Source organism: Ambystoma mexicanum, chromosome 6q (genome assembly GCF_040938575.1).
Source record: "Ambystoma mexicanum isolate Mex_15411 chromosome 6q, UKY_AmexF1_1, whole genome shotgun sequence".
Taxonomy (NCBI): Eukaryota; Metazoa; Chordata; class Amphibia; order Caudata; family Ambystomatidae; genus Ambystoma; species Ambystoma mexicanum.
The window spans coordinates 386,894,447-386,913,961 of NC_090937.1; positions in this window are offsets into that span (position 1 = coordinate 386,894,447).

Below are 19,515 nucleotides of genomic sequence, written 5' to 3' on the forward strand. Positions count from 1 at the left end.
AGCCACAATACCCTGAGGCTGCCGGATCTCGCTTCTAGGCGGGCCAAACCTCTCAAGCAGCGTCTGCTTGGAATTCCGCACCCGCTGAGCTATGGCTGCCGGCAAACTATCCGCCCTGTTTCATGGAATTATAAACCTGTTCTCCTCCTTCCTCTCTTGCAGTCTTTGCATATCCTGCCCTCTTTATTCACCTTTTATATCTGACCTGTCCTTGTCATAAAGTGCCTTTTATTAATTTGTTTGAAAAGCTGCATAATTGTAAACATCAGGGGCCCGATTCCTGGAATTTATTTGCACATTTCAAAGTGAATTTGCACTGCCGAAAAGTGACTTTGCTCTGCCGACACAAACCGATTCATGGAACTGGCAAAGTATATTTGTGCACTGCAAAGTCAGTGCAAATTCACTGCATAGTCATTTTTGTAGTACAAAATGACTTTGCACGGACTTTGCACTGCAAAAATAGACTTTGCACAGTTGCATGAATCAGGGGTTGTGTTGGCAGTACAAAGTTACTTTGAACCGTGCAAAACATTCCAGGAATCGAGCCCTAAATATATACAGCACTCAGTCTTTTGTAAAGCGTTTCAATATGTCTTTGTCGCCTGGTTGGCGCTGGTAATAAATCAAACACCGTTGGGAGGAACGGGATGTCTAGCAGATGCAGTGTGGAAGTCAATTTCCTAACGCAGCCTCTTGTGAAATGCAATCGCAGCGCCCATTTTGATATGGCCTCCCCGATGACGCGCATGCTGGAAAGCGCAATCGGTACTCGGATAACCTTTTCTTTTCCTGTCAGATTATCTAGCTACAGCAAAGGCCAATTGAGGGGCTGATCAGGTGGCGTCAGCCTGGAGTCTTCGGAGAGCCGGGAGCAAGATACAGCACCTGACTCAGCAGTTTCCTCTGCATACTTTCAACTTGGGGGCGGGCTTGGCCACTCCATAGCAATCCTGATAGAGGAACCCAGTAATGCAGATCAACAACCAGGGTCGGACTGGGACAAGAAATAGGCCCGGTCACCCAAAAAGAAGTGGCCCACCCCTCGCTTCAAAAAAGTGGCCCATCCCTCGCATCACGACTCTTGACCTCTGATGACATCACCGGAAGTGATGTCATTTGCCCCCACCCCAAAGTGACATCCCGGGAAGCGTTGAAACATGACCTTTCACCCCTTGACAAAGCAGGAAGTGTCATCAAATAGCATTGGACCTAAGTACCTAAATTACTATGAATTCAAGCAGCTGTCCAAGGCAAAATGATAATGTTATTGTATAGCAATTACGATTAAGCTCTTTTTTATAGAACAGATATGCATACAATATCACCCAACCTGTGTTGGTACTCATTTATCGACCTAAGAAGGATGAAAGACTTTTTGAAAAAAAAGAAAAAAAAATGGAAAACAAATATTTTTTTGTAACATTTTTTTTCTCTTCCAAACCAGCCCAGGCATGGCCAGAAATCGGCCACCACTTACCCAGGGACGATCGCGGCCCCGCCACGGGCCGAAAGGCCGAGGGGCCAATCCGACCCTGGCAACAACACAAAGGACGATGAATGCCTCACTCAGCCGTAGGGACGCATCCCAAGCTGACGCATTATGCGCGTGCGTAATCCGCGGGATTACAGTGTCTAGGTGGAGTGAGCAGAAACAAGGAACTGGGGTTCTTTTTTTAATTTCCCTTTTTTGCAGTTCACAATATAGTGGTGTGGGCTAATGTGTTTTCATTCTCCCTTTAGTGGTGGGCTAGTTTTCCTTTAGTATATTTTGGTGCCATCTAGTGAGGCAACATTATTGGTATAGTGCTGGTTAGTTTTGTCTTGTAAGTGGCATTTAGCACATACCTGCCTAACCTCTGAGTTTAGCTCGGACACTCAGGGTTTTTACTTTCTTCTCCGGGTCTCCGGGGAAGAGAATGGAGTCTCTGGATTTTCCGGTGCAGGCCCAGAGTTGCTGCGACTCTGCCCATGCCTCCATCCGATTGGCTACAAAAGACAGCTGCTGGTAGCCAATCAGGTGGAGGCGTAGGCGGGACCCAGTAGTGGTGCAAGGGCCTGCTCTTCATCCACAATAGCAGAGCGCCCAGGTGGAGACGCGCTGCAGCAGCAGCCGCCTGCCAGCTGGAGGGGGTAGGGTGGTCCGGGCCTGGGGTACCCAAGTTTATTCATACCCCCGGCCCGAATCTCCACCCACCCTGTCACTGTTGTGAACCACAGGGTCACACAAATGGCCAGGCCTGCCTTTCTGATGCCGTGGCCTCCACTGAGCCTGGCCCACAGGCTGCCCTCCCTCTGTTTCCGATGGTAGGAGAATCCTGAAATTCAAGTCAAGACTCATACCGCCTGATGTTTTTGCTCCAACAGTCACCGTCGGCTGTTGACCCTGCAGCCGGTGTGCACCGGCTTCGTGAAAAGTGAGGTTACACATTGTTTAGAGCTGAAAAGTGAGCATTACGGCAAAACACGAAAAAAAGGCACAGTATCCGATCATCAAGCAGTCTTTGTTACATTGTTTAATTTCAGTTTTTTGTGGCCAGTAATCAACTCTTCTGTATGTTGGGTAACCACACACTTTTTGGAGCGATAGAGATGATCCTGTTGAATACTTAAATGCTGTGTTGTTGAGTGTTTGCAATGCTGGAAATGGACAACATTTACCATGGAAACCCATGCAACCTCTACTTTTGTGGGATGTTGGAGAGCAGAACATATACCAGATCGAATCACAACATTTTACAGCACATTTAGTAGCAGGAAGTGTAACTAACCCATAGGATTTACAGGCAGGTCTAAACGAATTGCATCTCAGCAACAGTCGTCTAACCTGCTCATCTGTCTACTTTAGGATCCCCTACTTCTCCCAGGCCTGCAAATTGACTTGGACTGCCTCCCTCCCTTTACTCCCCCAACCCCAAACATGCTACTCAGGCCCCTATTCTCAACTTGGCACAGTGAAGGTGCTAAACAGCACGATTCACTGTGCCAAAAGAGGACGCCCAGGCTCCACTAGTATCCTCAAGTGGGCCTGGGTGTCCTTGTAGAGCACGACAGTGCTCTGTGTGGATTGCGCCTGTTTTTAGTTCTAACGGGCGCAATCCAATCTCAGCAGCATTTTTGTAAAATAACGACATATTCGTTATTTTACAAAAATGCTGCTGAGAACACAGATGAACACGTTCCTATACACCAAAGTGAGCAGCTTCAACATTGCAGGATGTTGAAGCTGCTTACTTTGTTTTATAGGAAAGTGTACATATACATCCGTGTGGTGTATATGAACACTTTCATTTAAAGCGAGCAGCTTCCATGTTGCAGCATGCAACATTGAAGCTGCACGCTTTGGTGTAAATGAAAGTGTTCATATACACCCGTGCAGTGTATATGAACACTTTCCTTTTCACCAAAGCGAGCAGCTTCAACGTTGCATTATGCAACGTTGAAGCTGCTCGGTTTGGTGTAAATGAAAGTGTTCATATACACCCGTGTGTTGTATATGAACACTTTCAGGTACACCAAAGCAAGCAGCTTCAACGTAACGATGAAGCTGCTTGCTTTGGTGTACATGAAAGTGTCCATATACAGCACACGGGTGTATATGAACACTTTCATTTACACCAAACAAGGCTTCTTGTGGCACTCCTCCAGTTTAATGGCACCAAAAGGGTACCGTATATGTGCGCTAGTTTAGCGCATATATTAAACTGGCGGAGTGCCACAAGAATAGGCTTCCAAAAAGCCAGTTTACGAATGTGGCGGTTGCTGCGTTGGTTTCCAACCCATCCCAGCAACCGCCACACATATTCCGAAAGTGGCGCATTCCTTCCGACTTCGGAGGAATTCGCCACTTTCAGAATAGGTCTTAAATACCAAAAAGGTTGTTAAGCCTTTTAACGTCCTTTTCGGTACTTAACGCCTGGATGAGAATAGGGCCCTCAATGTTGTTAATGTTGCATTTATTTGCTGCACTTCACTTGACAGCATTCGCAACTGAGTTTACCTTTTTGACATGTGAGCAGAGCATTTGGGTAGAGCCTTGTGCAATTGGGTGTCGTCTTGTGTGACTAGGGGCAGAGCATACATCTCAGGGTTTTTGATTTTCAAATGTAGGCAGGTATGATTTAGAAATACTATTAATTTTGCTTTGAAGGGGGTGCTTTACCACCGCCTGGTGGAGCTACGTAATTCTAGCACAGAGGGGATGGTTTAGTACCACCTAGTGTAGGGTGACTAGACATCTTTGCTTTTCAGGGACTGTCCTGGTATTTTCACCTTGGTCCTGGCATCCCAAGATTTTCTTTTTGTTTTAATACCCCGTCCTGGGATTTGAGGGAAGGGTGGCTACCATCCCAGTTTTTGCCAGGAACCAATATGCAAATCCCAAAATTGAGCCCGGTGCCGCTCTCTGCTTACTTTTTATGCCCCATTTTCTCCCCCTTCCTGTCTGGACCCTCTCCTTCAATGATAGTTTCTGTGCCTGTGACATAAGCCATACTTGGCATCGGAACAGGCTACCTTCATAGGAGTAGGACCACGATTTAAGTGGAGTCCGATTTGTGTTTTAGTCCATCTTTAGTGTTTATCTCTGCTAAAACACTGGTCCTTCTTCTATGTCTATCACCCGTCCCTGGTTTTTTATTTGGGAAATCTCTGCCTGGGACCGGAGAGGATACCTACCTCTCTAAAATTGCTCCACTTTGCCATTGCTTGTTTTTGTCATATTTTGCTGAACTGTCTTCAAGAAATGTACTTTATTTCTTTTTGTTTGTTTATTGTTGGTTAGTGGTGTTTGTTTTGGCTTTACCTAGAGCTGTGATGCTGCTTGCTGTGCCGTATGCATGATATCTTTTTCTAAACTAAACTTTCAAGGTTCTTGGTCCATTAATGTTTAATGTTAATGTGGACATTTTGAGATATTTTGCACATTCTATGCAGAGACAGCAGAAGCCGCCAACTTCATCTTTATTCATTTAAGTGTCCTTACGTCATCAGGGACATCGTTCAGCAATTACTGCACATATTTCTCATCAGAAAAATAATATATATTTTAAAGTGCATATAGTTCATATAATGAAGGATATATTTAGCCTATTGCATTTATCATGCAAGGAAATATATACATATAATATACACATCACACACATCTATAAGGCTCATATATGGTTTGTAGGTTTGTGTGATTCTTCATCACCTTATGGTTATCAAAAGAAACATGTTTAGACTCGTCATGCATAGCTAGGCCATGATATCCGCTGTACCATGATATGGATCTCATTGTAATCTAAATATGTGCACGATAGGGCATGCCATAGATTCCTGTGTCTGTGTATCTTTCCAGGACAGCGGTGCCCTGTGGCTTTTGCATATGAAATGATCAGACTGTGATCATTATGGAAGTTATGGCACGCGCATGGGTGCCTACTGATCCGATAATTGCAGACATGATGGTGGGTCACGCAGAAATATGCACATTGTAAAAAGTGAGACGAATTTCGGTAAAGGGAATTAAATACAAGCCCTTGCAATTTAGTGCCCCATGTCTAAATGGTGTATATCCCAGTGCCTTTGTATTGGGCGTTAGTGGGTGGTCCAGTGCGGTGTCCGGTCAAATGTTCGAAAACAAAGGGATGAATGACTTTTTTTGTTGAAAGTAAAAGGATCGGAAAAAAGGTTCGAATTTTTATTTATTTATTTATTTATATATTTTTTGGGTTTAGAATGTACAAAAAGTTTTTTATAAAAAGAAAACGGAGGGCTTGGGGAGAACCCCCCATAAAAGAATAAAAATAAAAATTAAAAAAAAAAAATCGAACCTTTTTTTCGGTCCTTTGACTGTCGAGAAAAAGGCATTCGAGCCTTTTGTTTTCGAAGCTTTGACTGTGAACCGTCCAGTGCTACATGCAGTAACATACAGGTTTTTGAGTATGTATATGTATTGCACACAAACATTTGCACTTTTGTGTGTTCACCTGAATGCATGAGCACTTGCACTTTACTGTTTAATGGTTGCACCCTAATATATAATTGTGCAAATTAATGCAATCTTCTATAATGCATTTGTGTATATCTAATCCATGGTTGAGTCTAATATTGACATGTTCTCTTAGATCATTTTATATACATCTATACATAATCATGTGTTTTTCTCAGGTCACAGTGGATTTCTGTGCATTAGCACAGTATTACCTTACTACTACTAAAACCAGTGAGGTAACGTCATCGGCTGTTGTAAGATAAAATAAAATTGAATTTATTTGTGCTGTAGTATTTTACAGATATACTATAATCAGATTAGCCACATGTATTCACATTATGTAACAATTATGTCATCTACTAGCACCTTATTGTTCTATACTGTGATTAACAAATGATATGATATGATAGTCTATTTATATAGCGCCTATACACAATGGCCCTCATTACGACCCTGGCGGAAATCGCGGTGCTAAATGCACCTCGGAGCACGGCGGAAAGCTGCCGATACCGCCATGGGGGTTGGCGGATTTTCCGCCCCATTCCGACCTTGGCGGGGCGGTAAATCCCCAATCCCCATTTTACCCTTCCCCATTCCCATTTTTGCCCCATAGGGTATAATGGGAGTGGGGAAGGAGTTAATTACGCCACCGTAATGTACGGTGGCGTAATTAACAACAAGGTCCCGTAGCGCCATGGATTTCTCCGCCCGCAAAAACCAGGCGGAGAAAGGCTCCATGGCGCTACGGGAACTCGTAGTAGGGCGGACGGGTCCGCCACGAATACCGCTGGCGTAAACCCACTCCGCCAGGGTCGTAATGAGGGCCAATGTGTTTCAAAGCGCTTCAAGGCAAGGGAGGGAATAAGGGAAAATACAATGACATTCTTACCGGCTATGAACAGTAAGGATGTGAAATTAACTATCGTACTTGGCCTGACGACATTTCAGATAGTGCAAGAGCTAAGACATAGATAAGGAAGGGAGGGGGTGGGAAGGAAATGGGAACAGACAGGCGACTACCGTACTAGGCCTGACGACATTTCTGTTAGAGCCGGAGAAAAACAAAAGGTGAGGGAGAGGGGTGCAGAAAGGGAGGGGAGGAACAAAACAAGCGACTATCGTACTAGGCCTGATGACATTTCAGATAGTGCTGGAGTGGGGGGGCAAACAAGTAAGGGGAGAGTGGAGGAGACTAACAAGTTTGCTATCATACTTGGTCCAGGGACAATTCTGATAAGAAGTAAGGGAGGCGGGGAGGAGAGAACAGAAAGTAAGCAGTCAAAAAGAGTGGAGAAGCAAGAGGGGAGAGTGAATACAATTGCAGAAATCAGTAGTAACACAAAGTTGCAAGGCAGGATACAAGATGAAGATGGGAACATCATGTGATGAGTTATTAATATTGTTGAATATTTTTAAGTATTTTACAAAAAGTTTTTTAAGATACAGAACAGCCATTTGTGATACCATCTTTGATGTCCTGGGTGTTAGTCTTAGCAGTGCACGGTGGTGACACGAGTTATGGTTGTGAAGCTTACCCTAACTGGTGAATTCTTTTGGTTTTTTCGATTTACTTTGCATCAATAATGTCTCCTTAACAACTTTTTTCAATTAATTCAATTGGTTTTCATTAGTGCAACTAAACCATAACGTCCCTTTAACATTTGTTTAGTGACTTTCAAGGGTTTTTATTAGTGCAACTTAAACATAACATCCCTTTAACAATTTTTGTTCACTGAATTTCTATTGTTTTTATGAATTGAAATGTTTCATCTCCCAATGTTCTCCCTGCTCTCCTGCGCTGTTTTTTGTTCATCTCTCAATGTTCCCGCTGCTCTCCTGTGCTGTTTTTTGTTCATTCTGAACTGCCTGTAGCTATTCTCCCACTTGGTTTCCCCCTGTTCCATCATGACAGCTCTCCTCCTCGACACTGGAGTGCCTCTGAGGGTTACCATCAGAGCAGAATCGCATTGCTCTCAATTGGCTGCTACTCTGTTTTTCTTGCCCTATAAAGTGCCGGCAGGCATGGAGTGCCGGCCCCTACACCAAAGGCCCACAATAGGCCCTGTGTGCTTCCTGCTTTTCTTCTCTACTTCTCTGCTTTGAGCAAATGGGAGGCTTGGCTCCCTCTCCTCCTCCTGCTGAAATCATTGTCAGGGCTGAGACAGCACAGAGCTCCATCAGTGCGGGTATGGTTTAAAGTGCCTGCCCCTACACCAAAGGCCCACATTTAAGGCCCCTGTCTGAGCCTGTCCGGGCCTGACAGGACTGGTTGGCCCCCGCTTCTTCTTTTGGACCTCTTTCAATGCACATCCTGCTGATCGCACCAGAGCGCGGAGCCTGGCCCACCATCAACACAAAGATTGACCTGCTGACAGCTCTCATGATACCACTACAATGTGACACTACATCGGCAGTGTTAGGCAGAAACCTGTGCAGTTCCCTTAGGGACCACTGCAAAAAGTTTAAGACCACAGGAGTAAGCAGTAAACCCAATTGGTAGCAGTCTGCACCACCCAGATGTACCTGGTAGCTGTGGCTGAGAAGTCAGACTTCTCTTAAGAAGAGTTAGGCAGTATATAGAGTATACACAATAGGGCAAAACATACAGTAGAACAAGCAAACACTGACCAGAGCTTTGGTATTAAAAGTATATAATTATTTATTTAAAACACACTTATGAAAATACACTGGCACTAATATATCAAGCTAGTTCAAACACAGTCACTATAAGTATATACACCTCCCTCATTAATTATTTTTCAAGTCTAGGTTAAGACACCACTTATTAGCAAAACAGAGGTGAGCGCATAACCTTAGATGGCGCTCCAATAATTCGTTAAACAGGGAGAGAAAAGGCAGAGTATGGAAATAACACAGTACCAACACTTAAGAACCACCATCAAGGCAAGAAAGGCAGGGTCTAATGTAGAGCCAAAGTTCATAGGCCAGGCCCACTCTTAGAGAGAGCAAGGCTGAATGTGCCCAAGATCACACAGTGGAAATGCACTCAAAGACTTTGCAGAAAATGTCAAAAGAGGTTGGATCAGTTCAGAAAGATAAAGTCAGAAGGTTTGGAGGCCAACCCAGTTGGAAAGTCAAGGATTTACGGGACACCTTGGACAGTCCGTTGCAAGGGCAGCCAGGTGGGACACAGTACCTGAAATGGTGAGAAAGCTCCAGAGGGGGCAGTTGTTCCTGGCAGCGGGTGCACGTCGTGGCTTCAACCAGAGGAAGAGATGATCTCGACGAGGAAGAAAGCTGGAGGTCGTTGCACTGCCAGGGAAGAAACCAGCCGTGGAGTTCCCGATTAAAATGTACGACCCTTTTATTCGCGGTCAGGGGTGAAGCGTGGCGATCCTGCCGCCGGGGTGCTTGGCACGGGCAATTCGACCACGAGACGTCCTGGAAGGCAAAAAAGGCGAACTGGTTGGTCCCACCAGATCAAAGGGAAGAAGACTCTCCTGGAAGAAGATCTCCTCTGTCGTCGGGGAACTGGTGAGTTCGTACAGCAGGGTTCCACCGGTGGTGTCATCGTTGTAGATGGCTCAGCTTCTCCCCTCTTTGTATTATTTAGGTCCTGTGGCGACTTCTGAAGTTCCAGTCCCCAAAGCCCTGCTTTTATGCAGAAAAACCGCCATTCAACAGCATATCTGTCACTCAAACATGCTAAGTGGTGAGCCGGGCGGCTCACCATTGGGTCAATCACACAAGAGTGCGACTTGAGTTGCCAAGGCAACTCAGTCCAGGGTGCCTAATCCCCCTCCCACACATCCTGTAGACCCCAGCCAGAGTGACACCATTTGGAGGGCTTCTGTGCAGAAGCCCGCCAAAAAGTGGAACCAAGGGCTCGACTTGGGTTAAAGTTTCAGAGGCGAACACAAACGCCATTTTAAAACCGAGTCCTAGCAAAAAGACCCAACCGGGGAATTAATATTAAATAAATAACCCGGCAGTATCTTTAACATTGTACCAAAAAGTGGTGCATTTAAAAACAATGGGAAAATGCCATAAGAAATATTCCGGTAGAATATTTTGCGTGGTATCCACTGCCACCAGCCAGAAACTCGACAAGGGGGGACTGGACAGTGCCCCCTTGGAAAACAGACCCAGGGGCAATCGAATTACCCCTACCAGTACTTCCACAATATGATGGTTTGTACTGGTTCTGTTCACAATTTGAGACTAGTAAAGCCAATGGTGACTTTACATGCCCTGGGAGACAGTAGTCAGTCCCAGGGTATGGAGTCTATGTTTGGGGGTCACTATGACACCCCTGTGTTACTGCACTGAGGGTGCTGTGTAACACACATACCAAAAACACATGAAGCCCTATGGAGTAAAAGACCCCAGAGCCCATAAAAAACATTCACAGTCAAAGGACATTCTCAAATCATGCCTAAGAGTGGGAGAAAAAGAGTCTCACTCTTAGGAGGAGAAAGAAAATAAACCCCAAAAATCCAGCAAAGCTGCTGGGGGACTCACTAGGTTCGGGAAATTAGCCTTAACAGAGAATTCTCCCTAGCATGCAGCCACCTTAGTTCATGTGTGTACTGTGCCATATTTAAAGTTGGATTTAGGTGTTCCTTACATCTGCAGCCACCTTGGTTCATGTGTGTTCTGTGCCTTATTTAAAAGTTGAATTTAGGCGTTTCCATCTGCAGCCACCTTGGTTCATGTGTGTTCTGTGCCTTATTTAAAAGTTGCATTTAGGCGTTCCTTACATCTGAAGTCATGTCTTTGATTTGTGCATTCTCTTCTCCCCTCACCCCCTGTCTCTTCTTTTATGTGTCCCTTGCACTTAATTCGGTTTGTTCCTACCCTTCTCCCCCTCATTCCCTCTCCCCCTCTTTCATGGTTAGGTCTTGCCTATTGTAATGACCTTCGGGCACGTGCAATATTTTTGTTACATATTCTCACAGTTTGTTTTGCTCTCGTTCTATGTTGTACCACTAAAAGCTCAGCACTTACACATTCCTGAATGTTCCAATGCCTATTAAGAATGTTAAGCTTCATCACTCACCCTCCCTGCTTTGGAGTGCTTTGAAACGCTTTTTTGTAAAGGTATAAGCACTATATAAATGACAAATAAATAAATAAAAGATGTTACAGTACTTTATATAAGTTATTAATAATTCCTCTTTTAACATACATAAAAAGACCATAAACCTCCTTTAACAAACATATGTTTTCCAGTACATACAGATGTGTGTCTTAATCAGCAGCGCATACTGGAGATACAAGTCATGGTTGAATTGCCCAGGGCATGCGGCTTGACCATGACCCCAGCCCCACCAAACCACCCTCGTTATCCACTGCACCTAGTATGCATCCTGGTCCAGTGTCTCCTTTACCCCCATATGTGACCAATGGCCAGTGTTCATGGCTTGCAGCCATAGCCAGTGTCCACAATGGAGGTCAGTCAAAAGGTCGAAAAAAAAATCTCGAATGTCAATAATCTCGAAACAAAAATCTCGAAAAAAAGGTCGAATTTATTATTTATTTATATGTATTTTTGGGGTCAGGTAAGTAAAAAAAAAGGAGTAAAATAAAAAAAAATTAAAAGGGGGGGTTGGGGTGGAAATCACCCATTTAGAAAAAAACCGTATTGAAAGAAAAATGCAACTTTTTTTTTTGAGATTTTTTTTTCGAGATTTTCTTTTTGAGATTTTTTTTATTGATCTTTTCACTATAAACCGTCCACAATCTATGGGGCATGGGCTTTGGCTATGCTGCAGACCCAATAAGCAAATCAGAGTAGACATTTGTCATTGTCTGGAGCCACGCCCAGGCACCAAAGTTATGTTCCACCTACATTTAGACACTTTTGAAAAAGTAAAACACAGGACAGATTTGAAAAATCATGCTATGAGGTCCTTGCTGATGCTCCTTATGCAAGTTTGCTGCAATCCTGTCTCGCACTTCGGGCTGTAGCTGCGAGCAGAACTTTTTCCCATTGAAGACTATCCCGATTTCGAAAAATGTTACCACAAAGCCGGTCCCTGATGACCATGCCCACTTCAACCCCATTGCCGGTCCCTTGGGGCCATGGCCAGTTGCCAGATTGTCTAGGGCATGGCTGAAGTCTTTGCCAGGGGCCAGCCCCACTGCCCACTTTAACCACAAAGCTGATCCCTGGTGGCTATGCCCACTTTAACACCATAACCAGACCCTTGTGGCCATGGCCACAGGCTGTGCCTCAGGCACCAAAGTTATGTCATTAATTTGTGCACCAGTCCTTGCCGAGGACCAGGCCCACAGCCCATGTTAACCACATAGTCGGTCCCTGGTGGCCATGCCCATGTTAACTCCACATCCTGCGGCTAGATTGTCCGAAGCATGTCCTTCGGGATGCTCCAGACGATCTGGCCACAGGCTATGCCTCAGGCAGCAAAGTTATATCAATATTTTTCGTGCCTACATTTTGACCCTTTAAAAAAAATAAGACACAGGACAGATGTGCAAAAGCATGCTTTCAGGTCCTTACCTACTATGCTCCTTGCACAAGTTTGTTGAAAATCTGTCCAGCACTTCAGGCTGTAGCCACGAGCAGAATGTCTTTTTCCATTCAAGCCTATTCCAATATTGAATATTTTGGGACCCCCTTACAATTTTGTTCCCTCTTGACATCCCTCAAACTTTGTACAAACATTCAAAGTTGAGTCTCTCATCTTTTTGCAAACTTTTGTATGGATTCATCAAACAGCGTGAAAGTTACAAGCCATCCAAAAATTGCTTGAGCCCCCCTCCAATTTTGCTCAATCTTAGCGAAACGGCACCAAACTTTGCAAAAACATTCAAAGTTGTGTTATATTTTCATTGCAAAATGTCATGCCATTTCTCTGAACGCAAGCAAAGTTATAAGCCATGCAAAAACTACTATTCATCGACCCTGTAATGCACACATATGCATGGATATCCTTGAGCATTTGTCAAGTTTGCAAACATCACAGCAATGTCCAAAAATGTTTGGCTTTTTGTGGACATATCCCATCACATCCTCATCACCCCCTTACCTCCCTCCCCAAAGATTGTTTAATTTGTTGAGAAGTGTAGTGCTGTGTTTTTTAAATATGCTTTTACTGTGCTGTTCGTGGACTATGGGCGCAATTTGCAGACCCAACATGGCGTATGGTTTTAAAGTTTTGACGCACATCATATTTCTCAATTGATCAACCAGTGGCTGCGTATGATGTCTGTGAACGCTCCGTGCCTACCTGATTGGTGTAGGGGCATCTGCGGACACCGAACCTGAAAGTGAGTCCACGGACCGGACAGAGATATCACTCATTTTCTTGTACCTACATTTTGGGCATTTCAGGAAAATCTACTGGACAGATTAACACCAAATTTGCAAAGGCGTGCTATCAGGATGAGGCCGCTGCTCCTCGCGCATGTTTTGAGCAAATCCCTGCAGCGGTTTGAACTGTAGCCGCAAGCACAATTTATTTTCCATTCATGTCAATCCGGATTTCAAAAGTTATGGGTCTCCCCATATAACTCTGCCACCCCCTCGACGAAACTGCACCAACCTTTGAAATACAATTCAAAGTTGAGTCTATACTTTTTTGCAAAGTTTCATGCAGATTCCTCGAACTGCACCAAAGTTATAAGCTGCCCAAAAACTGCTCTTACTATGGGTAAGTAAACTTAACCATAACTACGGGGTCACTATCGTGGACCCTGTAATATATATATATATCAGCACGGATTGTGAAACTGGCTATTCTTATTTGTGAATATATGTAATCTGTTACATTTAGATTTTATGGATGGGGACAAATTAGAAATATCCCATGAGACCTATGAAAACAATGCCCTTAAAAACAAAGTATAGTTGCACTAAGCACTTTACATACAGAAACAACAGCACGATGCATTTTATAAATACCATTTTGCACTTTAATTTTGCAAGGCTTGCACAGGGAATGTTCCCACCCAAATATATTAAAAATGGGTAATGCACTATGCACTTTAAGGAATTGTTTGCACGTTGCACTTTCTGTTTGTTTCTGTTTTTATGTTAACTGATTTTAAACGGCAAGAATATTATCTTCTTATGTGTGAAATAGGTTTCCAAATGAAAATGTAAAATGTAACATGAAGAAACATTGAATGGTTGAACCCGTTCCAAAATGGCCAATCCGAAATTGTGGCCCACTCAGTCCTCTCTATATGGCAAACTTCCTGTCACATGGGGTGTTTTTAAACTGTGTTGTTTGTATGGATCACTTGTTGTGAACAAGCGGTGAGGTAACCGCGAAATGCTTCACATTATGCCATACATTATAGAGCACCGCATTTTAGGTGGTTTTTATTGACAGTCATGTGCTGTGCATGGTCTGCAAAATAAAGAGGATATTTTTTCCAAAAAAGAATTGATTGCCTGGTGATTTCGTAAAGAACGGGGGAGTGCCTCTCACTCGGACTGTTGAAACACAGTCTCAAGATACATTGTTGAACGCTGTGGCATGACAACATAGAGAGAGCACCGGTGGAAGCTGAAACAACAAGAGCGCACGTTTTTTTATGCCAATAGAACGAATAGTTCCGCTGCAGCTCGGATTGCCCTAAACTATTGTGTTATTTGCTGTGGAGGTGATTGAAGGCAGGACCGTGGCGACGCGCGGCACGGCGGAGTGGAAGCAGCTGTTCATCACAGCTGAAGAACAGAAGCCGGGTGAGTGTGTCGGCCGCGGCTGCCCCTTGAACCACGCAGATTTGAAATATGGCTTAATGTTTAAAGCATGCAATCCTATGTTATCCACGACGTACGCAATATTTTTTTATGCGTTATAACGTCCCTGTTTCATTAACATTTTGACTGAATCGAATTAAAGAGTGAACGCCCTTAAACGAAGTGGACACACCAGGGATTATTAACTGTGAACCGTGGACAGCCATGGCAAGCTCCAGGGCGAATAAAGAAGCAACGAGAATGGCACAAGCTGCCTCTCTTTTCAACAAAACTTTGAAACAGAATAAAACGGCTCCGAGCACTAGCAAAACAGACAAAAGCAACAGTGAAATTGGACTTTTGAGAGAAATTGAAAAACTCCACAAAAAAGAAGTGAGCAAATGGTGGGAGGAGCACTACTTGAAGAACTATATAGAAGTGGGTAGAATCCCACAAGGCTTCAGAATACTAACAATTCCATCTTTCGAGGAACAAGATCCCGAAATGCTCAAAGAGTGGGGCGAAGCGACCAACACATGTTCAAACACGTTTTTGCAGCTTTTGGTTAAATATGCAGGAGTCGACAGAAAGAAGGTTCTGGAGAGGATAGAGGAGGTCGAGAAGAGACTGACGGAGATGCCTGAAAGTGAGGAGGGGAAGAAACTAAAGATCAATATGGAGAAAAATCTCGCAAACTATGAGGATGAGATAAAACAACGTAAACAATGCACATTTTTGCGCGATAAAGAGGACTATGAGAGAGGGAGTGTTTATACATTTGCTCGCAGATTCGAGCAATTAAGATTGACTTCAGGGAATAGTACCCCTAAACCAACAGATGAAATTGCAAAAGATGGTAATGTGGAATCCTCAGCATCTGAATCGGATGCCACAGCAAGTGAAAACAACAAGCCAATTGTACGTTTAAATTTTTTAGACGAGATGAGACTCTTGCGACAAGATGGCAAAAAACAAAAACAGCAAAAAGGAGGAAACCAGAGTCAGAGAAAAAGCAGAGGCGGCCTGGCAAAACGAGGAGGGGGCAGAGGGGAAACCAATGCCACGAACAGTATCCCGGACAGATTGCTACGCTCTGGGAAATAGATAATGAAATCAAAGACAGGGGCCAGAAAATTATCAATCTGTCAGACCATACCCTAACGAACCATCAAGAAAGGGTTTTAAATCTCGGTCTTAATTTCTGTCCAGTCGCTTCTTTCAATTATGTTCAAACCCGCATTGACCTCGATCATTTTGTGCGCAAATTATGCTTGAAGAAATTCTTTGCAACTAATCAATTTGCCACCAAGAAAATATGCAAAGAAGGAGGCAAAACAGATCTAACCATCAACGATTTGGCAGTACTAACAACTCTGGCCAACCTTGAAAAAGAAATTGAGTTGGATAATGAATGTGAAGAAAACACATTAGACCTTGAAGATCTCGATATAATGACAGACTGGACCATCAAGAGTAAGCTTAAATCTAAATCAAAATGTAATCCTATGGAAAACTTAGGTAATAATATTGAAGCATTTCAAACTCTTGTGATTGAAGATTTGAAACACTATCGAAGGGTTAAAAAAACCGAGATTTAAAGACAATCTGACAAAAAATGAGAGGATTGCCTTAAAAGAACTACAAACTATCACCAGCTGTGTCATCAAGCCCTCAGATAAAGGACGTAACATTGTCCTTATGAAGAAAGAGGATTACATCAAAGAGGCATATAAACAGCTAAATGACAAAAAATGTTATGAAAAAATTGGGAATAATCCGATTAATGAGCTAGAAGACAAGGTGAATGATTTTCTTAAAGTTTGGGAAAATAAAGGCATCCTCAGTGAGGATAACGGTAAGTTTTTGTCAGTAACCAACTCAGTTATACCCAGGATTTATTTTCTTCCAAAAATACACAAAGATACAAAGAAACCACCAGGAAGACCAATAGTTTCATCAATTGGTTCAGTTTTACAAAATATGTCTAAATATATCGAGGAGGTACTTTTTCCATTTGTCTCTTCACTTCCCTCATATCTCAAAGATACTACTGATTTTTTTAAACATATTGACAATGTGCCATGGGAACATGATTATATCATGGCGACAATGGATGTGGTGTCACTTTACACTTCGATTGGACATGAATATGGTAAACAAGCTTGTGAGAAATTCTTAAAGACAAGGTCATTGAACGACCTAGAACATACTAAGATGGTTTTAGAGATGATTGACTTGGTTTTAACTAATAATGTATTTATCTTTAACAACGAATACTTCAGACAAGTGCAAGGTACTGCGATGGGTACAACATTTGCCCATCATATGCAAATCTTACTATGGGGGCATGGGAGGCCTCCGATGTCTGGTCTGATCAAAATCACTTGCTAACTGAAAATATTGTACTCTGGCTGAGATACATTGATGATCTCTTTATCATTTAGAAGGGATCTGAAAAAACATGGATCGATTTTGTGAAGCTGTTGAATACAAATGAACACAATCTGAGATTTACAGAGACACACAGCAGTACTCTTTTAACCATTTTAGATGTGAACATCAGAGTCGTGGACCATACGTTAACAACAGAACTGCACAGAAAACCAACCGGAACAAATACACCTTTGCATACGACAAGTTGCTACTCGAAAAAATGCTAATTTGGAGCATACCGTATGGTGAATTTATAAGGATCAGACGGAATAGCTCAACAATGAGGGCCTATGATCAAGAAAGTAAAATTGCAGCAAAAGGGTTTTCTGACCAATGTTATCTGAAAAAGGTGATTGAGAAAGCTTATATAAAAGCCAGAAAGCAAGAAAGATCGAATCTTCTCACAGGTCCCAAGACAACAGCCAGATTGGAAAAGGAGAAAGATACAACACGACTGATTTTGACGTTTGATAGCGAAACACAGGAAATGAAACGTATTCTTCAAAGACATTGGAAGATCCTTCTGGCTGATAAAGACCTTGCAATGAGCCTGAAATTGTACCCAGAATTAAGCCTGAGACGCAACTGTTCTCTGAAAGACACCTTGGTCCAAAGTTTTATGAAAAGTGATGCAACAATGGCAAAGGGAACGTGGCTTGCACCACAAAAAATGGGTTTTTACAAATGCACAAAATGTAACATCTGCAGATATGCCAGAAACTGTGCAACTTTTGAACATCCAATTTTGGGGAACACAATCAAGATAATGGATGCCATTACATGTGAAACAGAGTACGTGGTATATGCATTGGGATGCGCCTGCAAAAAATGGTACATAGGCAGCACCAAATGCAAGCTGAAGATACGGATTCAGCAACATGTACGGGCCATCCGACATCAGGACCCCAACTATCCAATGGCTAAACATTTCAAAGACCATCATGCCAGTGATTTGCAGGGTTTCTATTTCTTTGGTATCTATAAAATTGACAAAGAACCGAGAGGAGGTGATCGTGAAAAAACACTCCGTCAAAAAGAGACATGTTGCATACTAGACTTTGAAACCAAACATCCAGCCGGCCATAATATGAACGAAGAAATATATACATTTCTGGGACAATGATGATTTTATAAGGAAGTCAATCTGTAATAATTGCTTTAAGAGTAATATTATTATTATTTTTCTTTGATTTTTAATTTCTTTATTCCAAACCCTGTACTTTAAGAGAAAATGTTTATGCTTAAGTATTTGACACCTTTCCATTTCATTTTATTCTAATCTCTCCACCCATGATATGTGTATCTCCTTCTGTTTTACTTTCCTCCCTCCTCTATCTTATTCTTATGTTTCATGTCTTTTCCTAAAAACGTTTTTGAATTATGATTTAAGAGATTAGGCAGCTGTGCGATATAAAGGCCCAGTGAGGTTACCTTCTTTCTCGGTTATTTGCACTTAGGGTGATTTTTAAACTTATTTTAATGGTGATTCATGTGTCAAGATTTGAAAGGACAAGAAAGAGTGGCGCCACTAATACAATTTTTGAAGTGAGACCGGTATACTTCAATACTTGTAGTGGTAAAATGTTCTTATTTATAAGATACACTTTTAAAGAGGCATTCATTTCTCAAATTTCTTATATATTTGAGTGGACGGACAGATTTTGAGACACATGTCTTTGAATGAATTTCGATTGTATTAACAATGACTGAAACACGTTAGATTAAGCCATACATCATAGAGCACCACATTTTAGGTGGTTTTTATTGACAGTCATGTGCTGTGCATGGTCTACAAAATAAAGAGGATATTTTCGCCAAAAAAGAATTGATTGCCTGGTGATTTCGTAAGGAACGAGGGAGTGCCTCTCACTCGGACTGTTGAAACACAGTCTCAAGATACATATATATATATATATATATCAAAATTCCACATACGGATATAATGATATTTTATAGAGAAACAGTGAGATAACATACTGAAAATTCCTATATGTTACATAATAGTGACATTTTACAATATGCCTATGCCCTGTAATGAAAGGCCGTGAAACTATTCTTCAGTGCTGGGGAGCAGTGATGGGGTAGATATAGGGTTACTTTAAGTTGTGCACGGTGGATAGTTTGTGCCCTGAAAAACGAGCCATGTGCATTCACCGATTACTGAACGTGTGGGTCAGTGACCTGTAAAAATGCACGGTTCATTTTTGTGAATGTTCACAAAAGCCTTAATAGCCTCAGATGACCTGTTGCAAAAATGCACCACCTTGAGTGCACTGCACCCTGGTTTGCCACATGACCCTAATCTTTGTTCTTCATTGCTAATGACCTCTGAGTCATTCCCTCTCCTTTCATAGCTCTGTATTGCTTCAGGAATTTAGGATCTGACTTGGCACATACTCAAATTAAAGTAAATATTAAAAGGAACTCATCAGCA